The sequence below is a fragment of the Lepidochelys kempii genome, chromosome 8, assembly GCF_965140265.1.
Source record: "Lepidochelys kempii isolate rLepKem1 chromosome 8, rLepKem1.hap2, whole genome shotgun sequence".
Taxonomy (NCBI): domain Eukaryota; kingdom Metazoa; phylum Chordata; order Testudines; family Cheloniidae; genus Lepidochelys; species Lepidochelys kempii.
Window position 1 is genome coordinate 73,097,465 of NC_133263.1, and position 14,230 is coordinate 73,111,694.

The 14,230-nt window shown below is 42.4% G+C and overlaps 1 protein-coding gene across 7 annotated transcripts in view; it reads right to left on the reverse strand.

The window, feature by feature from the left end:
• LOC140916053 (uncharacterized) overlaps positions 1-14,230 on the reverse strand; it is a 258,662-nt gene that overhangs the window by 208,664 nt on the left and 35,768 nt on the right. Inside the window, exon 7 of one of the 7 annotated variants that reach the window (XR_012160398.1) lies at positions 13,721-13,832. The exons of the other annotated variants lie outside the window; for them this stretch is intronic. The gene's annotated coding sequence lies outside the window, so the exon portion shown is untranslated. Of the gene's footprint in view, positions 1-13,720; positions 13,833-14,230 lie in introns of those variants that run through there. 7 annotated transcript variants of the gene reach the window in all.

Genomic DNA, 14,230 nt, shown 5'->3' on the forward strand with positions numbered 1-14,230 from the left:
CCATATTTGCCCTAGAGCCCCATTAAAGGGCCAGAATCCTATTACATTCCCACATTCCAGGTTTTATCCAGCAGTGCCATGACAACCCTGATGGACAAGTTTAGCTTGTGAAGAGAAGACAAGAAGAATTAGAACAAGGAACACACACACCAACTAGTAAAAGGACATTAAAACAAACAAGCAACGCCCTGTATAAACATAGCCTAAAAACATGTGAAAGCACACACCAAGCCAATTATACAGATCCATTCAGAGCAGAACCTCATAGAGTTCAGAGTTTGAAGACTAATCTGAAATCTGTGCTCTTGATTATAGAATGAAGTCCAAACCAGTAGTAGATGTACCTTGGTGATTTCAAAGGGCAAATTTCACAAACTGAAAACAACTATGAACCATTTCACCTGGAGAAAAGAAAGAATTTAAATAGAAAAATGTAAGTAATAATTGGGAACTGTTTAAAACCATTTTACTAGATTACCAAAAATCCCACAACCCTACATCTGACATAACAACCAGAAGATCAGAAAGAGTCTGGCTGCATAAAATGGGATTATTTGCAACTATGGAACTATTTAGATTGACACAAGCACCTGTTGAGGTGTCTGAAGAAATCGGGCCTGCCTACACGATCAGGGACAGTATCTTACAGATAAGATAGATGGGTGTTGGCTGTTTTGAAATCCTTTCCTCTAAATGCTTTCTACTTTTAAAATTAAACAATACTTTGGTCACTATATTCACTCTTCCCCCACCCCACTGAAACTCAGTAAGTCATTAGAAGGAATTAGGAAGAACCCAGCAAAAGAGGGAGAAAAGAAGAGCGCCTACCCTCATACTTTCAGCAACTAGCCTCCACAATCTCAACACTGTAAGTGGGTGCCACAGCTGCCACACCGGAAAGGGACATTGAATTGAACAGAGAGAGTGCAGTGTCCTGGCAAGGTGCAGAAATAAGAATGCCTCTGTGCTTGCATACGCCACACCACTACACAGGCACACTCTTGTGTCATCATGCCAATACTCTAGCCAAAGGGACTGAGCAGCTTTGTCACACGCTGGGAATATGGCAGAGTGGAATCACAACACCAGTAAGATAACTAGAACCCCACTCCCAAAATCCCAGTTCTAACGGGCATGTGGAAACACCATTCAAGCAGGAGAACCAGCAGGTATGGCCCTAGCATCCAGCATTTACCATCCATTCTCTGACAAAATCTTTGCCTACTGCACCAACAGCCTATGTAGCAGGAGATAAGAAGTTCAAACTTTTGCTGAAGAACAGAAAGTCAGCATCCACAAAGCAGCAGCATCCATGATCTGATTTCAGATGAGAAACCAGGCCTTACCTGCCTCAGCAAAATATGCCACTACACACCACTGCCAACCCAGTATCAGCCTCACAGGCATGAATGGATTATTCACGATAATACAGTCCAAAGAGGAGTTAAGAGCTAATAAAAATAAAAAGGAGTATGGAAGAATGGCAGTAGCATTTAAACTTCTCCAATTTCAGATGCAGAAGAGGCCTTACCCCGTTTACCAAATCTTTCAAGTGCATCCACATGATCTTGGGGGCAAGGGACAAAAATACTTCTTGAATAGCATTCACTCACATATGGGCAGCATGAGACACATAGGCAAGAAAACTGCAAGAAGGAAAAAAAGGAAAGGAGAAGGGGGAAAAACAAGACAGCATTTCTTTGAGTATCAATAAGGTCTTATCTTAGAGCACCTATTTGCTAAAAGTGGTCTCTTGTATTTTTTCTCTTGAATTTCTAATGCTCTTTTAAAAAGCATTACAAAACACTTCAGCCTGCCTATTTATTTGTTATTTTAACTAAAACCACAAACAAATCCTGGCTGGACCTATTATTTGTTGCCAACTCTTGTTATTTTGATCTGAAGTAATCACTAAGCAAATTAAAAGTATTTACTTAAGGCCCAAATCTACTGATAATAGAGGGAGCTACAAAAAGGAAATGAGGAAAGAACATGCTCCTAAGAATTCAAGAAACTGTAAAAATGGATTGAACTTAGAACTTCCAACAATCTGTGCTCAAATCTGTGGTGATCTAGGACTTCACAGTTATTAATATGCTACTTACAATAGCCACAGTAGAGGGCAATGAAGTACATGTGTTATTTCACAAAAAAAACCTGTTGTTTAACCTTAGTTAAGGTTACTCATAAATAAACTGTAAAAAAAAGTTAGGAAATACAACTTTAAGGAATAAAAAGAATTAAAAGGTTGTGGTATCAAGCACTCAAGTTAGGAAATGGCAAATGAATGTTCCCTATGCAACCTCGTGAGTTTGCATTATGACACAGTCTTTAATTACATTATTTTTATATGTATATACAAGCACAGGATCCTTGGTTCATTCAGTTCACAGGACAGATCTGTTTTGTGGGTGAATCAGGGTTGTTTAGCAAAGGAGTCTTGTCTGCAGGACCTCTGCCTCATTTATTGTGGTAGTTGGAAGATTTGCAGTGAATTGCAGAAAGGAAAAGGATGGTCTCATGATTACAGCAGTTGAATGCCACCCTGGCGACTTTGACTAAGCCACCAAGTTCCTGTGTGATCCTGGGCAAATTACTTAAAACAAACTTTTCACAGCTAGTAATTTCTGTGTGTAGTTAAAGACAGTATCATAATGCATATGTATAAAGGGGCCAAATTAAGGTTCCAGAGCTAATGTTCATTCTGTCATTTCCAAACTTGAGAGTGCTTAACTATACAACCTTTTAATCCTTCTCTTTGTATTTCCTAACTTTTCATGGTTTAGTTTACTGATGACAGCAACCTTAACATACATTCTTTTCAATTTTTCTTTTATTCCCATTGTTATCTTTGCAACATTCCATATTTGACCACTCAGTGCCAGGCTGACCAATATGGTGAAACTAATTAAATTGGATTAAACGCCTCAGTTATAATTTCCCATTTTAAAAAAAGGCAAACGCTCAAGAAACCCATAGTCCCCAATTTGTAAGAAGCATATAATCAATGCGCATGAAAAGGAACCCTTCTATCTTATTGTCAATAAACGCTTTTTTGAGGAAAGTAACAATCAAACCATCTACCCTTTACAAAGAAACAGTGTAATTTACCACAACACAAACCTAAAGGAGCACAGCAGGATCTTATCTAAATCCAGTCTGTTTCATTGCAGTTCCTCCTATGACCCTTCTTTGTAGTCATGTCACAGCTGTCTGAGGTAAATCAGTTATCAAAGACAGCCATTGCCATGACAACCAGAGGAACAGTGACTCTTCCCAGGTATGCATATGAACTGGAGGGCAGTAATGATGAGTGGCTCAGTATCTCTGATATCACAATATTAGGCAGCAGCGGGGGGCAGTGAAGGTGTGCTATGTGGAAAAAATAGGATTTTCGATACATAGGCTGTTCTAGTTTTCCCAAAATTCCTAAATATCCATACCAAAGATACACATTGGAGATCATTCCATATTCATATTAATTAGTGGCTGAAATTTGGTTCAAATTATCTATGGCATGTTTACAAAATAGGGTTACAAGAAAAAAAAAACAAGTGGGACACCAAGATCCCATAAAACAGAAAATTCTGATACAACCTTACTATAGTCTCACTACTTGCAAGATCTTACTATACACACACAGGTCAATTCATTACAATATCATAGCTAGTGATTCTAAGTAACAAAATATGAAAGGAACTTGATCCTCTTAAAAAAAACTCTTGAAATAATCTTATTTTGAAAAGCATAGTCAAAAGTAACATTGTTAAAATGTGATTGAGAATTTCCTGCAGATTCTAGATACATATTAAATAGATCTCTGAAGGGAGTGCAATTTAGGATTTTCCTTCCCCTGCCCACCCCCACAATTAGGGAAACATCAACTTGCAAGAGTATCAATTGCTGGACCTGCAACAAGATTTAACAAATACTATTCACTGTGCTGATATCAGTGAGTCCAACGGAGAAACCAAGGAAGTAAACGAATGATGGTCCCCACTCAGCACTCCTCACAAATGCTGTGAATTATACCTGATAGGTCGTGTGCAGTTCGAGTCTAGGCTGAGGCTCACAAACAAAGTCCACAACTGCAGAGTTCCCAAAGATATTAAGTTTATTACGCTCGAGCGTGGTGCCCCCCTGCTAGTCAGAAGGGGACCCTGAATGCAGGTTATACAAAGATTATATACCTTTTAGCAAAGCATGTTGCCCTCATGCATTGGAAACCTTAGCCAATAGACAAACCCTTTCCTTATCTACCACCTATCCCTGCTAGGTACATTCCCCGTGCTAAACTATTACTTCAACTACACAACATGGTCCTAAAGCAATGCATCAGTAACCTTTCTTCTCAGGATGGGGGGCCCACATCACAAGTCCAGGAGGCAGGGAGTTAGGAACAGCCAAAGAACAGAAACCGGGAGTCGAGACAGGCTGGAAACAAGGGGGAGGGTTTTCACAGGAATGCAGTATCTAAAGAACACTCCTCCTGGTGCATGATGTGCTTGCTTTTATACAATGGTGGGCCCCATACCAAAATGGAGTCACATATACTAACTTTTCCTTAACACAAAACTCTCATTGAAGTCATTTGGGAGTTTTGCTGAGTGAGGAATGCTGACAGGTCCATATGTTAACTTCAACTCCATTGAAAATGCTGTGGTGAAACTGCAATGTCTGCTAATAAAAACTCACACACAATAACACACAATATTTATATATTTTAAGAAGTTAAAAAAAAGTTTCAGGAAATTGTGTCATGAATCACAAACTGCCCAGCTAGGTGACTTCAGGGAATAAAGGGAAGAAGAGACTCACTGATGAGGTAAAGAGGAAATAATGGGAAATAATAATGCCTGTGAAACGTACCAGATTGGTGATCTTAGACTCTGAATTCCCTCCTGTGCCACAGAACTGTCACATCACAGGTAGTGGCAGTACGAGCTCCCACATTCTGACCCACCAGTGTGTTCCTAATTTGCAGCGGTAAGGTATAGGAAAGAATGGATAATTCAGTGTCTGGTCCATTCAGGCCCTGATCCAGGAAAGCATTCTGATTCAGAGCAGCACTTAAGCACAAGTTCAACTTTAAGCATACACTATGTCCAACTGGCTTTGCACAGGACTTCTTTTCTTGAAAGCAGTGCTCCATTTGTGCCAGGGCTTGGCAGTTCATAGCCCCAGAAGCTCTGGCCTCCTGGCCAGCAGCCACCATTCTCTGGCTGCCCAGTTCTGAACACAGCACCACCTCCAGCAGCAGCGCAGAAGTAAGGGTGGCAGTACACCCTACCTCGCCACCCTCACTTCTGCACAGCCGCTGGTGGCAGCACCTTTAGAGCTGGGTGCCTGGCCAGCAGCCGCCACTCTCCTGGCCACCCAGCCAGTGCTTAATTTGTGCTAGCGCTTGCCAGGGCTGAGCCACGGCACCCTTTTTTATTACAAAGTGAGCACTGCCTGTGCTTTCCTGAACAAGGATGAATTTAAGATTGTGCTTACTTGTTTTCCTGAATCAGTGTCATAATCCATAATTTCTCTGCCGTGTAATCAGGACCAGCTGTGGGCTAGTTATTGTTGTCTGAACAGTTATCCAATGGGAAGTGGACTGAGATCACCAAATCATGAAATATGAGCCACTGTGCATCCAGAGGGTAAGTTTCAGGCTTTGTTGATTTGGGCTGAATTCAAGTCAATATTGTAGAGGAGGCGGGCACTTTATATCCTATTGCCAGACCCCTGTGTCATTCATTATCCCTCCCAGTCACAACAAGGAGGCAAATTAGTTTTGGTTCAGGCAGTCTTGCAAAATTCTACTACCCGCTCATCCAAGGTGAGCACTTGTTTGGCTTTTTTACAGGTAAATAAAATATTTGTTTTAACATTATCATTACTCATCAAGAGCAGATGAGATATTGTGTGCATGACAATTGCAAAGACTGGGTATATTCTGAAAGGAAACATAGGAAAATATTTTATGTATATGCTTCAAAAGAAAACAGTCTCTTACGAAAGGCAGGTTCTTATCATTTTCCACACACATATAATATATCCCATGCAGAGCTGACCTTTCAGATAGATATTTTGACTGCATGTTCTAAGTAAATACAGCTAAGCCATCACACAAGTACAATTAATGTCAGTTCTGAGAACAGTGATACTAAAAATAACATTAGTATCAGAAACTTTTGGAGAAAACCTCACTTCCTTTACAGAGATTTTATTTTCTATTCTGTCCATCACAATTCCTATGCAAAACCAAATTTCTGGTGTCTTCTACACTGAGATTCACTGAGCTAGAAAATGTAAGACAGGACTGTGCTGGGGTGTACTAATGGGTTGAGGAAAGGGGCAATAATAAGGATTTCAGCAAAAGGGAAGAATAATATTTTGCTTTTATTATATGGCACTTTTAATCTAAGGATCCGACAGACATTAAGGCTCAAGTCCTGGCACTGTTGAAGTAAATAGGAGTTTTGTTGTTGACTTCAAAAGAGCCAGGGTATCACCCTAAACCTCAGAACATGCCTGTGAGGCGGTATTATACTCCTCTGATAGGTAGGGTAAACTATGGCAAGAGGAATTAAATAACTTGCCCTCACATGGGTCTCAATTCAGCAAAGCATTTAGGGATGGACTTATGTACGCACATGCATAAATGCTTACTGAATAGGGATGGACTGCTAAACTGAGTCAGAGTCAGCCAGCCAGCGATATAACTGATAACAACCCAGGAGTCCTGTTGTCTAGGCTTGTGCCTTTTCGACTCAACAATGCTTCCTCTCTGAATTCAAGCGGTTAGATACTGAAATCCAGATTCTACTATAAACAGGACACAAATCCTGTAACAACAACCTTTCAAAGTCCACAAAGGGGCACCAGTCAAAAACATTTAGGCCCAACATCTAGGCTTTGAATAAAAGCTTAATGAATTTTCAGTTTCAATTAAAAGAGCGTCATGGATGATTTTAACATTCCTTTGCGGTATCTGCATACCAGTATCAGCAGTGTACTAGAGCATAAGAACCAGAACTGTAAAATAGACCAGCCTAGTTTCACGGAGTCAAATTCACTTATATCAGCATGAAACTAGAGTAATTCCACTGTCTGCAAAGGAAATATATATTCATACAAGTGTCCTGTACCAGAAGGTCATCACTGAGTTAAAGAGGCCCTGCAAGTTTAAAAAAAAAAAAAGGATTTATGCCCTATTTTGCTTCTCTAAGATGTACCCTCAATGAGACGCTGGATTTCACTACTAAAAGCACCCCCTACTTCCTTTTTCATAGAATCATAGAATATCAGGGTTGGAAGGGACCTCAGGAGGTCATCTAGTCCAATCGCCTGCTCAAAGCAGGACCAATCCCCAACTAAATCATCCCAGCTTGGGCTTTGTCAAGCCTGACTTTAAAAACCTCTAAGGAAGCAGATTCCACCACCTCCCTAGGTAAACCATTCCAGTGCTTCACCACGCTCCTAGCGAAAAAGTTTTTCCTAATATCCAACCTAAACCTCCCCCACTGCAACTTGAGACCATTACTCCTTGTTCTGTCATCTGCTACCACTGAGAACAGTCTAGATCCATCCTCTTTGGAACCCCCTTTTAGGTAGTTGAAAGCAGATATCAAATCCTCCCTCATTCTTCTCTTCTGCAGACTAAATAATCCCAGTTCCCTCAGCCTCTCCTCATAAATCATGTGCTCCAGTCCCCTAATCATTTTTGCTGCCCTCTGCTGGACTCTTTCCAATTATTCCACATCCTTCTTATAGTGTGGGGCCCAAAACTGGACACGGTACTCCAGATGAGGCCTCACCGATGCTGAATAGAGGGGAATGATCACGTTCCTCGATCTGCTGGCAATGCTCCTACTTATACAGCCCAAAATGCTGTTACTCTTCTTGGCAATAAGGGCCCACTGTTGACTTACATCTAGCTTCTCGTCCACTGTAACCTCTAGGTCCTTTTCTGCAGAACTGCTGCCTAGCCACTCGGGCCCTAGTCTGTAGCAGTGCATGGGATTCTTCCGTCCTAAGTGCAGGACTCTGCACTTGTCCTTGTTGAACCTCATCAGATTTCTTTTGGCCCAATCCTCTAATTTGTCTAGGTCCCTCTGTATCCTATCCCTACCCTCCAGCGTATTTACCATTCCTCCAAGTTTAGTGTCATCTGCAAACTTGCTGAGGGTGCAATCCACACCATCCTCCAGATCATTAATCAAGATATTGAACAAAACCGGCCCCAGGACCGACCCTTGAGGCACTCCGCTTGATACCGGCTGCCAACTAGACAAGGAGCCATTGATCGCTACCTGTTGAGCCCGATGATCTAGCCAGCTTTCTATCCACCTTATAGTCCATTCATCCAGCCCATACTTCTTTAACTTGCTTGCAAGAATACTGTGGGAGACCGAGTCAAAAGCTTTGCTAAAGTCAAGGAATAACACGTCCACTGCTTTCCCCTCATCCACAGAGCCAGTTTTCTCATCATAGAAGGCAATTAGGTTAGTCAGGCATGACTTGCTCTTGGTGAATCCATGCTGACTGTTCCCGATCACTTTCCTCTCCTCTAAGTGCTTCAAAATGTATTATATTATATAAATATATACACACACAGTAAAAGTTTTAAACAAACAATTTAATACTGTACACAGCAATGATGATTGTGAAGCTTGGTTGAGGTGGTAAAGTCAGAGGATGGAAGCAGGTGGGATATTTCCCAGAGAATGCGTTACTGCTAAATAATGAACTACCGTTTGGCTGAGCCCTCAAGGGTTAACACACTGTTGTTAATGTAGCCTCACACTACAAGGCAGCAGGAATGGAGGGCAGGGACACAGCAAGCATGGCAGACAAGAGACAGAGACACACACCCTGTGTGTGAGAGAGAAATAGATGTGCACTGCCCCTTTAAGTAAGCTGATCTCATTTTTAAGTGGCTCAGGAAGTTGAGACAGCAGCTGCTGCCCTAAGCTCTCTCTGTCTCTCTCTGTCCATGTCCCCAGCCTACTCTATATAGAGAAGGGGTAAGTGGCGTGCAGGGGAGAGGGGGACACCCTGACATTAGCCCCCCCCCACTCCTCCCTTTCTTCCCCTCCATCCCCGCACAGCAAGCAGGAGGCTCCGGGGAGCATCTCCAAGGCAGAGGGCAGGAGCAGCACATGGCAGTTGGGGGAGGGATATCTGAACTGCTGGCAATTGGTAGCCTGCTGAGCAGCTGCTGCACAGGAACTTCGGGGAGCGGGGAGCTAATAGGGGGGCTGCCGGTCCACCCTGGTTCCAAGCCCCCACCAGCTAGCTGCAACGGGCTGCGCTTCCTGCAAGCAGTGGACAAAACAGGCAGCTGCCAGACGTTAGAAGGTGTTAGACGCTAGACGTTGCACAACTTTAAACGAGCATGTTCCCTAATTGATCAGCAACGTAACAACGAAACAACATTAACCGGACGACTTTAAGTGAGGAGTTCCTGTACTTCCCTGGATCCTTCTTCTTCCCTTTTTTAAAGATGGGCACTACATTAGCCTGTTTCCAGTCATCCAGGACTTCCCCGGTTTGCCCTGAGTTTTCAAAGACAATGGCCAATGGCTCTGCAATCACATCTGCCAACTCCTTTAGCACTCTCGGATGCAACTCATCCGGCCCCATGGACTTGTGTTCGTCCAGCTTTTCTAAATAGTCCTGAACCACTTCTTTCTCCACAGAGGGCTGGTCACTTCCTCCCCATACTGTACTGCCCAGTACAGTAGTCTGGGAACTGACCTTGTTCGTGAAGACAGAGGCGAAAAAAGCACTGAGTACATTAGCTTTTTCCACATCCTCTGTCACTAGGTTGCCTCCTCCATTCAGTAAGGAGACCACACTTTCCTTGGCTTTCTTCTTGTTCCTAACATACCTGAAGAAACCCTTCTTGTTACTCTTAACATCTCTTGCTAGCTGCAACGCCAAGTGTGATTTGGCCTTCCTGATTTCACTCCTTCATGCCTGAGCAATATTTTTATACTCCTCCCTGGTCATTTGTCCAATCTTTTTCACGCATATGGTTGTGATTACATTATTTAAGTTACTTTAAAAATGTGGTTTCTTAGCACAGTCCCCAAACAGACACAATGTGGGCTCTTTTCTCAGTTCAGTGCTTGAGAATGTATGTAGGTAACTCCCATTAAAGCTAGTTTCTTCATTTAACCCCGATAAAAATCAGCTAAATTTGAATGAATAAAATTCCCCAAATATCTCCAAGAGACTATACCTCTGTCCTTAAAAAAAATAAAGCTCAGACAAGATTGTGTCTATTTTAAGCTGATTTTAGCTGCCTACCCAGCAGGTGACATTGTAACTCCCACTACAGCCTCTGTGTGTGGTAGCATACAGGAAATGTAAAAGCCCTGCAATTGGCTGGGGGAGAATTCCGTTGACAGGAGGGGAACAGCAGAACAGTCCATAGGCAGACCTGGCATAGGAAAGGGTACACCCTGAAGTAGAGCAATTCCAGAGGACAAAAGCAGGATGGATTGATTTAAGTCACCAAGTGGAAAGCCTCGATTTAAATCATCAATTTTAATTAACTTTTCCATTTGTACTTCAGTTATTTTCTAAAGAACCCTCACTGGTTGATATAACTATTAAAACACATTAATTTATAACAAAATAGAGCCTTTACACTAGATTTGGTAGATCTTTTTTCTACCTAGGAGGGTACACTGTAAGTATCTATGATTTTTTAATATAACTCAGTATTTTCAGATTCTTACTAATTGTACATTTTTAGTATGATAGAAAATGGCAAATGATACATTTGCTTATATACTAGATCATTAACTTTTTGCTCATGATTTTCAAGCTGCATTAGGACAGTAACTGGAATTTAATTAAACATACGAAACAGCACAAAATTTATTTGTGTTAAAACAACCTTAAAATATTTTGGATACATAGACTTCTCTTATATAAACATATTTCACATTACAAGTACATAATTTATTAAACAGAGGGATTAACTATAATCAGTGAATTAAACTGATGATTTCAGGTCAGCCTGGGAAATTTTTCAAATATGCCTTTGTGAAAGAGACTCAAACTTAAATTCCTAGGCTCGTCTAAATCTCTTGAAAATGAAACAATTTCTTAAGTTACTTAGGCTGACCTATTGTGCCATATTTATAAAGCTTGACCTCAAATGTTAGAAGCTTTTGCCCTTGATTCTTTCTTTATATAGAAAAGGAAACTTTAACTCAAAGTCTTTTTTAAATAGGCTCATGAATTCAGCATCTTTAAGTGTTTTAAGAAAAGAAAAGGAGTACTTGTGGCACCTTAGAGACTAACCAATTTATTTGAGCATGAGCTTTCGTGAGCTACAGCTCACTTCATCGGAAGTAGCTCACGAAAGCTCATGCTCAAATAAATTGGTTAGTCTCTAAGGTGCCACAAGTACTCCTTTTCTTTTTGCGAATACAAACTAACACGGCTGTTACTCTGAAACCTGTTTTAAGAAAGTATAATAAATGTAAGCATTCACATATTATATATTAAATTCAGATTTAATTTTAAACAGGTTAATTTTTAAAAAGAAAAAATATATAATTTAAATTAAATCCAAAGACTCTGATTTAAATTAAAAAATTATTTTTTTAATTATCAATTTTTATTCACTCTGGTTAAAAATTATTTAAAGCCACCTTTGCCCCACTCCCTCACTCCACCCCAGGTTGCATCTTCTTTGTTGCATCTTCAGAAGGTGCAGTAAATGGGTCTTACACTGTTTGTAAAGAAGAGTATAAGCTTACAGCACCCTAAGAGAACAGTACTAATCAGAGCCATCCTGTCCATAAGATGGACTGGGGCAACCGCCCCAGTCTCCGCACTTTGGGGGGGGCCACGCTTCAGGACGCGGGGTCCAAAGCAGCCAAGGGAGTGAGCGGGGGGCCTGGCGCTGGCAGCAGCGAGCGACCTGGCCCCAATCCGCCCCACTCCACCCCGCTGGCCCCCGGCGTCACTTGGGGGAGGGGGTGGAAGCCAGAAAGAGGTGAGGCAGGTGCGGGGGTTGAGGGAAGGGGTGGAATGGGGTGGGAAGTGGGTGGAGCACAGGCCGGAAGAGGTGGGGTGGGGGCAGGGCAGGGGCATTGGGGGAAGGGGTGGAGTGGGGCAGGTCCTGGGCTGGAAGGTGGGTGGGCTGGCCAGGGCCCCACACACCCCTGGGGACAGCCCTGGTACTAATTAATAAGAATATATTAATTTAACTGGGGAAGTAGGAAAAAAGGGTTCATTACAATTGCTAGTTTTGTACAAGTGGTAGATTCTCACGCAATAATTCATATTGTCTTGTGATCTCAAGGTTTGGCATACAAAACTGAAAACAGTTATATACTTCTTTGCAGCAGCATCTCTGATTCCTAAGTCAAACACTAACATTTTCCAATTATGACCACAAAGTAACTTATTAACAAAAACTAGCTTCACTAAAATCAGAAAACATTACCTTATTATGATCCTTTTTGCAAACCTCATGTAACATTGTGATAGGGCGGCTGCCCCTCACTGGCAGAAAAGGCGTTAAAAGCAGCCCCAGAGCAGCAGCGCCGGAGGCAGCCAATTAGAAAGGCGCTGAAAGAAGCAGCCAATCGCCAGGCAGGCTCATATAAGAAGGGCTGGAGAGCAGTAGCTGACTGGAGGTTGAGGGGAGAAGACCAGGCGCCGAGAAGGAGGGCCAGCACCTGGGACAAAGCAGTGCTACAAGCAGGGACCAGGGGAGCTAGAGAGAGCTCCTGGCTGGCTGCAAAGGCCTTCAGGCTGAGGCCCTGAGGTAAGGGAAGAAGAGGGTTATGGAGCCACATGGGAAGCAGCCCCAGGACAATGGAGTGCAGTTGCCACTGAGAGAAGTGACTGGACAGAAATTGCAGGTCACCCCGGAAGGGAGTAACACAGAGTGTGGCACAGCTGGAGGGCAGTTTTACTGAAGAAGACACTGCAGTCCTGGGAGTGGCAGAGGTCCTGGAACAAAAGTGATGGTGGCAAGGCACCACCAGAGGAGGGAGCACTGGCGAACAGAGTTAATCCCCAGGACAGCCAGCAGAAGGCGCCATAGTGGTGAGTGAGCCCCATCACAGACATACACAGTAGAAATATACTGGACTCTACAGACATAATCAAATACTGAGTAATGCTATAGTGTTTTTGAATCATAAATAGACAATGCCTTTAAAAAGCACCACCCCATTTGAGCTCCATTTGCCTCAGGCGGGGCCTGAGGCAAAGCCAGGGGTTGAGCACCCCCTGGCACTCTGGAAAGCCAGCACTTGTGTACGGAAGTGTAGATAGTTTTGAGAGACGGAAGTCACACACTGACATAGTCCAACAACAAAGATGACATCAGAAATGAGACGCACCAACTGCCACACCCAGTGACTACCGAAAACCTAAAGAGGTTTGGTGTAGCACCTGTACAGTGTTCTTGTTACTGTAGAAATCTCAAGACAGCTATGCCATACAAAATGCAAGATGGTTTCCATTCTAAAAGTGAAAGTGACGGGACTCAAAACACCAGCTGAAGTTATTCAGAAAAATCAGACTGGCTATATTATGAAGCAAGGCAGCATTATGGCAAACACGTCAGAAAGAGTGGATGGACACTGAGAAGGACTAAGGAATATGGAGAAATGTAGCAACAAGAAGAAGGAAAATGTGAAAGGAGAATCTCAACCCACCCTTAGGTTAGGATGAATAGACTGAGAAGAGGCCCAGGACACACAGTACCCTGACAAACAAATGAAAAGGAAGCACTGAAAGAGGAACAAGAGGCAAATTACCTTGACTGATGCCTTGATGGTGAGGAGTGAGAGCTGGGTTATCTATGACACAGAAAGATAACAATGATATCTCTGCAAGGACATACTGTTCTGTAGCAGAAAAAAAGCAAGCATTAAGAATAAGGAAGGAGCACTGATGCACTTAAAGGGAACCTGGAAAGCAAAACCCTAAACAGAATTAAGCACAGAAATGTTTGCTTCACTATCAATGCATATAAGTTAAGCTGTGAGGTTTGTCCCCCATTTGTGCTAAATTTTTTAGTTTGCTTTTTCATGTCTACCTCCTTGACAAGCTGCAAGTGTGTTTCTCCCCTCCTTTGCTGTATGTGGAAGCTTCAGACAAAATCCCCTGGGCTACATATGTTTGCTTAATCCATATAACAGAGAAGAGCTAAGAGACACTATCTTGTCTTCCGAAAAGAAAGAACTTTGTACAGATT